Genomic DNA, 11,137 nt, shown 5'->3' on the forward strand with positions numbered 1-11,137 from the left:
GAAGTAATTTTCCACGAATTTGATTTCGAGACCTCAAGCTTAGAACTTGAGGTCTCGAAATCAACCATCGAAACGCACACAACTTCGTGTGACAAGGGTTATTTTTCTTTCATTATTATCTCGCACTTTCGATGACCGATTGAGCTCAAATTTTCACATGTTTGTTATTTTATGCATATGTTGAGATACACCAACTGTGAAGGCTAGTCTTTGACAATTACCAATAGTGTCCACTGCCTTTAAAGCCATTGGACACTTTCGGTAAACAGTATTGTCCAAGGCCCACACTTCGTGTATCACAACTTATATGTAAAATAACAAACCTATGAAAATTTAGGCTCAATTGGTCATCGGAGTTGGGAGAAAATACCGGAAAAACCCACCCTTGTTTCCTTACGTTTCGCCGTGTTAAGACATGTGTTTAAAATAAATCCGTAATTCTCGATATCAAGAATTGATATTGTTTTAATGTTTTCTCAAAAAGTAAAGCATTTCATGGAATAATATTTTAAGAGAAGTCTTTCACCATTACCTTCTGTAAACCCTGTAAGTTATTTGTAAATCTGTGAACTTTAAAAAAAATTCTGTTCCGAAAGTGTCCAATGGCTTTAAATGAATGTTACAGAATTGGCAAGACAAAAACTCGTCTTTTTAGATCACAGATTTACATAAAAATTACACGGTCTAATGATGATGATAGTAGAAGAAAACAACCCTTGAAATATTTCTGTCTGAAGTGCCATATTTGACGAAAAAATATATAAAACTAATTTCCCGTGTGCAGTTAATCACTCAGTGAGCGTTTTATATTTAAAAAAAATCCTTTCAATGTCATGCAAAATGTGTATCGGTTTTCACTCTTTTCTCGTGACCCAGATAGCCATCGATCTAAAACTTCAACAGGTTTGTAATATTATTGTAGGTGTATGGTTAATGGGTGCTAACATTGCCAGCAACTTTTTTGTATGGCAAAAACAAATCATGTAATGTTCCAGGCAGAGGCGTTGATTTGACCCACATTTTACACAAACTATCAGAGTAAACTAATCTCTAATAATTGGGGGAAAAAGTTGTTGGGCCACATGTTTGGGAAGGCAGTCGCCCCTATTTATAACCGCCCCCTTGGCAGTACAAGGTTTTGTACACAAAACCATTGGAAACCTTTGTTTGTTTTACTTATTATGCGAAAAATGTATTTCCGATTCAATAATTAGGACATAGATCAATGATTAAGTGGGAATCAATATTGAAATCGGTGATACCACCAGCGTACTAGCAATGGCGTGCAGCATGCCACTTCCGCGTATCTGTCGACATTATGCACGTGACGTCGTTTACATAGGGTGCTCTCGTCTAGAGTTCAAAACAAGGTAGCCTGAACATCTAACGTCACACTTCGAGGCTCGTGAATAACGCCAGAGAATGGGAAACTTTAGACTATCTGCCAATCACCAAGAGAGGGCGCTCTTCACCAGGTAATGTCAACAACTTAGGAATAGGAGAAGCATGAGTGACGGTCACTGACAGCAAATACCTTGTGTTTTGCGTGTTTTTGATTTTGTATTTAGATTTAGCCTAACTGTATTTTGTTTTTCATAACACAATGCCAGCATAAACCAAACTGTTCTGGACCAGGGCGTACTGGACACGAGTTCCCCAAGGATAACAAGCAGTGTGCATGAGTTTTTGTGAGTGTTTCTTCTAGGGTAATTAGCAAAAATATCAAAATGCTGACCTACCAAAAATTGAGAAGAAATCTGAAGTTTAGTTGTATGACAATGTATCTGATTTAATTTTCAAGAGGCTGAGAGACTTCTAAATATTTTTTTAGTATTTTTGAATTTTTACCATTGACCATTGTTTGCTTATAGGAGTTGTGCACCCTTACCTGGTAGGTCTGCTGCCCTCTAATGGCAGAGCTTTCAAAAAGTCTCCCATTGCCTCTAGCCTAGGTCAATCCCCGTCTATAATAACCTTTCACCTACATTCATTTCACACACAGTCGAATCTAACTTGCCAACATTATATGCAAGTACACGTACTGTACACAATAAACATGTGGACACTACATCAGACGACCGGAGGTGAGCTTTACATATCTGTGTTTTGATTGGTCCGAGGTGATGTCTGTCAGCTGCACCCACATCACCTCGGACCAATCGAAACAAAGATATGTAAAGCTAAGTCACTGCACGTTTTTTCCGATGACATCATTTGAATTGTATCAAATGAAAACACGGGTTCTACTAAACAACTACCTTTCTTTATTCTTGCGGATAAAGACAGGGGATCGGTCTAAAAAGGTAACCGACTGGTCCCCTGTCTTTGTCCGCAAGACAGGCACTGGTCTCCTATAAATACTTCTAAATTTCTCAATTAAACGAAATGTAATAGAATGAAATTGAAGTTTAATTTTGATTCTACCGAGTAACCACTAGCACTGAAGGACTTACGTGAGATTGCACCTGCCACCGGTATTTCGTCGTCACACTTGAGAGAGTTCTTTGTTAAAAGGAAACCTCTCCCTATATAAGTGAGCCCCAAGGTTCACACCCCAGAGCATTTTTGTAGACAATACAAATGAGCTTTTTGCAGTTCATTGGGAGGGAGTGTCAAATATTAATATTTGTAATGACAATAGTCACCCTAAAGAGGGAGGGAGCGTAAGTCCTTCAGTGCTAGTGGTTACTCGGTAGAATCAAAATTAAACTTCAATTTCATTCTATTACATTTCGTTTAATTGAGAAATTCTACCTCATAACCACCTAGCACTTCGGCCTTACGTGAGATGTTTGGAGCCATCACAAAAAGGTCAAAGAACAAAAGGTAACAACGTAACGTACCGTCTCAATGACATATTATTTATTCAGTGAAACATTACAAGCTGATCGTCCGTTTCAAATAAAACATTACTTATTCTGTGAAAAAGCAGAATGACTGAGTATACTCTCAGCAAAACAATTATACTCCCCTGTATCCACTACAGATTTATCATAAAACTTAGCAAACGTCGATGATCTCGACCATCCTGCAGCTTTCATGATTGTTGCAAGTGGTACACCTTTCCTTGAAGCTGCACTACATGCAGCTGCCCGTGTACTGTGGGCGGTAAATTTGTCCGTCCTTATACCTGCATCTGAAAGTCCTAGCTTTATCCATCTGTCTATCGTTTCTGACCCCACTGCTTTGTGGGGTGGTACATAACTTAGAAAAAGTTTCTTTTCTCCACCTCTGACAGATTTAGTTTTCTCAAGATAAACTTTTAAAACACTCATAGCACAAAGTAAATGATCATGAGGGTAAGCAATTAAATCAACTTCTGCAAGAGGTTTACCAACTCTACTTGTTTTGGTAAGTGCCTCGATAGTAAATTTAACAGAATTTGCCCTAACTTAGGCTGAATTAATGTTCATAAAAGATAGTGTCTGACAACGTTGCCCCGATGTAAGGGCAGTAAGAACTACCAGTTTCATAGTAAGCTTTTTCAACGAGAGTCCCTCATTAGGACCGAGAGTTCTTAAATAGTCCAGCACCACAGTCACATCCCATGTATGTGAGTATCGAGCCTTTGGTGGTCTCAGATTGAACACCCCTTTCATCAGTCTCTTAACCAATGGATGAGAGCCCACTGTGACGCCCTCAAGCGTCGGGATCACTGCCGACAAGGCACTTCTGGTAATGTTTAAACTGCTGTATTGGCTGCCTGACAAAAATTGTTTTGTCAAAAAATCCAACACTTTCACCAAAGTTGGTCGAATCGGATGAGTTTCCGTCCGAGCGCAGAACTGAATCCATCTGTCGAATGCCGACTTGTAGCACTTCTTTGTGCCAGACCGCCATGATGCGATGATAATTTGGGAAGCTGGTCCCGATACACCTTGCTGTCGGAGCGCCTCCCTGATAAGGAACATGCCATCAACCTCAGACGATCCCGTAGCGGATGGAGTCTATTTGAGAAGGGAAGCGAAAGCAAATCTTGTTGAAAAGGCAAGATAATGGGGTTTCTGACAAGTAGTTTAAGCATTGTCGGGAACCATGATTGCGTATGCCATAAAGGCGCGATCAGTATACCGATCGCCTCGTCATGCTCAATCTTAGTGAGTACTTTGTTTATTATGCTAAATGGCGGAAATGCATAAAAACAGTCATACGTTGACCAGTCTGAAGTGAATGCGTCTGTGTGAACAGAGGCTGGGTCAGCTCGCCACGAAACATACGGTAACAATTGGCGGTTCAACCTCGATGCGAAAAGATCCACATCAGGCTTAGGGAAAACTGTTATGATCTTTGAAAAAATTGTGGGGTTAAGTTTCCACTCGAGATCATCCCGAAATTGTCGGGATGCCGTGTCTGCCAGAATATTTTGCACACCAGGGAGGTGTGAACTGGACAGCCAAATTTTCCGTGCCATGCACCATAGCCAAATCTCCCTAGCTAATGAATGTAGCAGTTCGGATCCCGAGCCACCAAAGTGTTTTAGGAAAGCAACCACCGTGATGTTGTCAGATTTAAGGTGGATTGAAACACCGTTTTCTTCTGAGAAGAATGATTGCAATGCTAATGAGCAAGCCTTTAACTCAAGCCAATTGATATGATGAGTGGCTTCACATTTTGACCATCTGCCGCCTGTTGTGCGACCGTTGAAATGTGCACCCCAGCCCAAGCTGGAAGCATCAGTTTCTATTACGTAATTAGGCTCATGTCTATGGATGGGAGCAAAAGTTATTGGCAGTTCATTTATCCACCAATTTAAATCACAAATACCTTCTTTGGTAATGCTCATTTTTGCTTCAAAATCGCCATTATGTTCTGATAATGCCAGGTTCTTTTGGTTTTCTATTGTTCTTCTAAACAATGGCCCATACGGTACCGCCAGTTCACACGAAACCAACAGACCGATTATCCTGGCAACGTCTCGAATTGTCGGAGACTGTTGGCGTAAAAGTTTACGGATTGAGTAAATAATGTTCTGTACCTTTGCAGGTGGGACAGAGATAGTCATTTGATCTGAGTCTAAATGAAATCCCAAAAAATTTATCTGTTTGGTTGGGGTAAGAATTTACTTTTTGTAATTTATTGTAAACCCTACCCCATTGGTGAGAATGGTTCGGGCTCGAACATTGCAACAGCATTCCTGAAACGTCCTTCCAATAAGAAGGGAATCGTCAATATAGTCACACGATTCATGGCCCCTTAACCTCAGTGAGGCAACCAGTGGTTTCATTACTTTCGTAAACACACGTGGGGCACTAGCTAAACCAAATGGTAGACAGGTAAACTCGTATATCGCATTGCGCCAAGTGAAACGCAAAAACTTCCTTTGCTCAGTGGCTATAGGCACTGCAAAGTAAGCATCCTTAAGATCTATAGAGGCCATATAGCAATGTGGCCGTATCAGTTGAATTGCCGTGCGGATAGTTTCCATTTTAAAATGAAAATACTCCACAAATTTGTTAAGCCCCTTCAGATTTATTATAGGGCGAGACGAACCATCCTTTTTTGGCCGAATGAAAATATTCGAAATAAATTCACCTTCGACGTGGTTCGTTTTTACTATTGCTCTTTTATCGAGCAATTTGGCAATTTCAGAGGTTATAATTTCAGCCTCGTGTGGTTCACACTGCAAATCCCTTGGAATGCGTGTTTGGTATGGCCTTTTAGTGAAGCCATTGGGCTATATGATATGCGAGTTTACCTGCCATAAATAATTTCGCAACTTGATTTTGAGTATTATCACATTTGTGCTCACTCACCGTTTTACAAGGTTTTACTTGGTTGCGGTTTGTTGCCGTGTTTCTGCTGGCTTTCTCTGTTGCCAGCGTTTTGGGCGAAAGGAGTTTCCCTGACGCGTTTGCCTGCCACGATGGGAAAAAGTCTTGGCATTTCCCCTTTGCCTGCCGCGATCCGATTTCGGACCGGCAGAAAAATTACCACGTTGACCAAATTTTTGGCCAAGCTTATTAGTTTCCTGAATATCTTTGCACTTTTGAGACAAATTGTCCCCAAACAGGAGCCCGGTTACGGGCGCCTGCGCAGAGCAAAGAGTGGAAAACTGTTGGTTTAAGTCGGGCTTTATGAGTTCTCTTCGCCGGAAGTTCAACTCGGTGGTTGCATGGCCAATTATGGCCAATGCATCCAGTAGGTTTGTTACCAAAACCTTGTGATCCAGGCTTTTATTGGTGCTCATTAGAGCCTCAATGCAGGTTACAATAGGCACCATGCCTTTCAGCGCCGCCTGATGCTCAACCTTTTGTAACTTGATGTCCATTGATCTTGTCTTTGATTGCAAAGAATTCCAGATTTCTGGATTAACTCTGGTACAATCAAGTTCTGGAATGTTACATGGTCGCTTGAAACTATTAAGTTTTTTCTGCAACCTTCCCTTCTGATGATTTGTGTCGGAGTAACTTGCTGATAACACCGGCCAACTTCTCGTCAACTTTGGCACCTGTATCCTCTTCGGAGTAGAATTGCTCTACTACGCTGAGTACCCCGGCTGATGAATTATCACCAGCGTCGGGTTTTAGGAGGTTGTTGATGAGCTGGTCAGTCGCAAGAGAGTCATCACTCGATGTGCATGCCCCTTGGTCTTCCGCTGGCGTAACATGGTCGACCTTCTGTCGTTTCGCAGAGCTTGAACTCCCCAGCGAGGCCAACACTGTAGACTGTAGGATCTGCATTGCGTCTGCCATGGTTGTCATCTGCTCTTGTAGAGACCCAAACTCTTGCCGAGTGACCCCGGCGTTTGATGATTTGTTGGTCATTTTCTTTGGCTTCGGCTTTGCCTTTCCACCCGATGGATTACCACCGGAGGCAGAGATCGAAGTAGACGGGCCAGCAGTTGACACCGTGCTGCTTAACTCGAAGTCCGAAGGGTCGTCGAGTAGGCCTAGAATATCTGAAGATAGTTGTGTAGACATCGTCGAATTATACCGGTCACAAAAATGCACTGGGGTGTGAACCTTGGGGCTCACTTATATAGGGAGAGGTTTCCTTTTAACAAAGAACTCTCTCAAGTGTGACGACGAAATACCGGTGGCAGGTGCAATCTCACGTAAGGCCGAAGTGCTAGGTGGTTATGAGGTAGAATTAGCATGTTTGGTATTAACTTCCCGAGAAGAAAAGTATCAACGTGTTTTGTAACTTGTGTTGCTCATTTCTCAGGGGCTGCGGCGCCTCAGTTTGTGGTATTTAGGGGGAGGCTTTCTACTGTCATTGTCTTCGGACCCTGTAGGTTTCGGGTGTGAATCTGTGGACATTTTGAAAAAGAATATATCCTTGTTCTTGTGTATATATTGTTTGTGTATTTGCTTTTTACTTGCCATCTTTTGTTCTAATATTTACTGCAATTTTAGAGTGTTTTATGTATAGTATATAAATGTGTACTTTTCTGTTAGGGCACATCTTTTTTTGATGACAGTTTGTTTTACTTTTGCCCTTCCCTGGACGCCATGTTCTTGTTTTATTGTTTGTCCGAAGAATTAAAATAAATAAACGTTTTGCCTGTTCAAAAACACTTTTAATTAAAATCACAGTAGATTTAAGATTATGTTCGTTTTAAAGGCAGTGGACACTATTGGTAATTACTAAAAACAATTATTGGAATAAAACCCCACTAGGTAACGAGTAATGGAGAGAGGTTGATAGTCAACAGTATTGGAAACATTTTCGAATAATTGGAAATGGGTGGATTTAATTTTTGTCTGCTTATATTATATGAACAAGGTATACAAGTTGTTTTGTTCATGTAAAAAAAAACAATCTAGTTCTTTATGTTAGTTTCTATCTCAAGATGCACTTTTGTTTGTCAGAAAACTTGAATTCCTATTTATTTTTGAGATGATTATGAATTTCTTTGAGAAAAACACAAAGTAAACATATCTCAACAATTGTTTTTAAATTTGAGCAGTAAATATATTTATTTGACAAAATGAAGCAAAATCTTTACATGACTCAATTGTTTATTGAACAAAAATTACCCAGCTCAGGTTGAACTATATTAAAGCCAAGGCAAAGGCAAAGTGATAGAGAAGACAACATAGCTTCCCCTGAATACTCAACCAACCCCTACGTTACACTATACACAGAAAGCAAAGGTAGGGGACATACATTTTTATATTCAAGTACGCGCTAATCCTCCAATCAGATTGGCAGAATGGAGTGGTGATAAAAACCTATATTGCACGGCTAATATCACTACCATGCGTCTTGTGTGTTCTATGTCACGCGCCAAGTTTGCTTGAAGATAAATACGTTATCACACGCGCGCTCGTGGAAATACGGAAAATATAGCGCGTCTGCGTCCCATATCCAACTCGGCCTTCGGCCTCGTTGGATATGGGACGCAGAAGCGCTATATTTTTCCGTACTCCACTCGCGCTTGTGTGATAACTTATAATATAGAGAGGTTTCGCGTGACGTCACAATCGTCAGTTTTTGACACCCGCCGCCATGTTGAGTACTATTATCAGCTGGCCTGTAATTAACATAACGCATAAACGGTGCAAACATCAAACCAAAGCAGTTCATGTTAAATGTAAATCGTAAGCCAGGAGACCGCGAATATTTTTTTCGGCAACCATCGATTATTTGGCACCAAGCGGGGCCTAGCAAAGGCTGGCAAACAATCTGAACCTGAATTTGCTTGTTTTGTTACGGATATGTAGACACACAGAAGCATAGAGCAGCCAAGATAACATTGACTTAATTTTTTTATAGTCTTTTGAGATGACACTTGAGTTTTGAACTTCCATTTCAGTCCCAAGTATGTTTTTGCTCAAGGCACTGGACACTATTGGTAATTGTCAAAGACCAATCTTCTCACTTGGTATATCTCAACATATTTGTATGCAGAAAATAACAAACCTGTGAAAAGTTGCGCTCAATTGATCGTCGAAGTTACGAGGTAGCAACAAAATAAAAAAGTCGTGTGCTTTCAGATGGTTGATTTCGAGACCTCAAATTCAAAATCTGAGTTCTCCAAATCAAATTCGTGAAAAATTACTTCTCGAAAATTACGTTACTTCAGAGGGAGCCGTTTCTCATAATGTTTTATTTTATCAACAGCTCCCCATTACTCGTTACCAAGTAAGGTTTTATGGTAATAATTATTTTGAGTAATTGCCAATAGTGTCCACTGGCCGTATCGTTGTTTTCTCTCTAACTTCACTCTCTTAAATTTAATTTTGACTTGCTTAGAACATCTTTGCTTTCTTCAATCTTGTCCTTTGTATATTGAAGTTTTTAAATGTGTACATGACATGTACAAAATGTTTTTCGGCGGACTTGCACTGATGGCACCGTTCAGATAAGACGTGCACCAACGGAGCTCCGCATTTACACGCATTTACACACATCCATACTACAGCTTGACCATGGGACCGAAGAGGAAAGGGCCGAGGGCCCCGGCCAACGTGGAGCCAAACCAAGCTACATCGGGTGAGGACAGTCCGGACATCGACGACAGCAGAAAACAATCTGGAGCGGATTCATCGGACTTCAAAATTTTCGTCCGGGCTACACTTAACAAACTGGTGGAGGGGCAACGCCTTTTAGAGGCTCAACTTGGGGCCTCCATCGAGTTCAACAGCGAGAGGATCACCACACTCGAAAAAAAACAAAACGGAATTGGAGGGATACATCAGCGGTTGGAAACAAGAAGTCGGCACCTTAAGAGACCAACTAGACCGCCAACAGTCCGAAATTAATAAACAAGAACGTTTTTCGAGACGCAATAACTTTCGTGTTGTCGGAATGGAGAGAGTCGAAGGGGAAAACTGTCTCGAAAGAATTGAAGACCTGCTAATCGACAAGTTCCACTGGGTCGACGCACCAAGAATAGAGCGAGCTCATTGGGACGGTCAAGACAGAACCGGTAAGCCAGCCCATATTCTGGTTAAAATGCTGTCATACAGGGACAAAATTACAGTACTAAAATCCCATCGCTCTGCATTGGAGGGCCTACCCCTGTTCGTAGTTGACGACCTCACGGCGAAGGATAGAGCAGAGAGATACAAATGGAAAACGGAGGTGAAGAAACTGTACGACCGCGGAACAAAGTTGCGTTTCTTTGCGGGTTTTTGGCGTAACTCTACGGGAGCTCAACACAAGTTTGACTAAAAAAAAAACATCGTTTTTTCACGAACAATAATTTAGTTGTGGAGCCATATCCAGACCTACATTTCCAGTAATAAGGTATCTTGATGTGTTGAACTTTTTCAGAGGTGTATGGTCCTTAAATAAGTTATAAGTTATATATTCATTTGCTGTTCACGTTTGGTTTATAATATAATCTCTTTTTGCTTTGGTTTTTCTTATAATCTGGTTAGGGTAGTTTGTTTTCCCTCGTTTTTCTACCTATCTGCCTGGTTTGCGTTAAACGTGGGTTTCAGTCCGTATTGCTACCCTTTGTTCTTATTTTTTTTATTTGCGGAGTTCCCAGGGGTCTTTTCTATGGCAAATTCCATCTAGCTTTGGTTTTTGGACGGGTTCATCAGTTACGTCACGGGTCCTTTTTGGTCCATGGGGGTGGGGTTGGGTTTGGGTTAGTGGTTTGGGGGAGGGTTTTTTGTCCAACCTTGTTTTTGGTTTTTTTCTGCCAGTGGCCCTTTTTTTGCTGGTTTGGGGGGGGGGGGTTTGGTAATGTAAAAACCCTGGAGGAGGAAATATTCAGTACTAGTAAAACCTTTTTTTCTGTACAGTCAAAGCTTTCGTGTATACGATATGTAGAGAATGTTAAGGCTATTGTGTTGGTTACATGGAATGTCAGCTTTCTTTCTATTATTGAGTTGCCTCTACTATTTCAAAGGATTGTAGATGATTAACGGTCAAAGTACTTATATAAAGCAACGCCAGCTCCTATCCATAGCCTCTATGAATTGCCGTGGTTTGGCTGATCACACAAAAAGGAGGGATGTTCTGCATTTTTTGAAATCTAAGAAACATTCCATTTATTGTTTGCAGGACGTCCATTGGGACAAAAATATTGAGAGTAGAGTAAGAGCTGAATGGGGGCTGGAATGCTATTTTAGTTCTTTTAAAAGCAATGCTAGAGGTGTGGCTATTTTGTTTAACAATAATTTCGAGTTTTATGTCCATAGGTCTTGCAACGATCCTAATGGTAATTTTTTGGCTTTGC

The 11,137-nt window shown here is 40.9% G+C and overlaps 2 pseudogenes; one reads left to right on the plus strand and one right to left on the minus strand.

The window, feature by feature from the left end:
* Nucleotides 1–5,712: 5,712 nt before the first annotated feature.
* On the minus strand, nt 5,713–6,930 carry LOC139948575 (uncharacterized; annotated as a pseudogene).
* A 164-nt stretch (nt 6,931–7,094) lies between these two features.
* LOC139949198 (uncharacterized) lies at nt 7,095–10,243 on the plus strand (annotated as a pseudogene).
* Nucleotides 10,244–11,137: the final 894 nt, after the last annotated feature.

The sequence above is a fragment of the Asterias amurensis genome, chromosome 16 (assembly GCF_032118995.1).
Source record: "Asterias amurensis chromosome 16, ASM3211899v1".
NCBI classification, from domain to species: domain Eukaryota; kingdom Metazoa; phylum Echinodermata; class Asteroidea; order Forcipulatida; family Asteriidae; genus Asterias; species Asterias amurensis.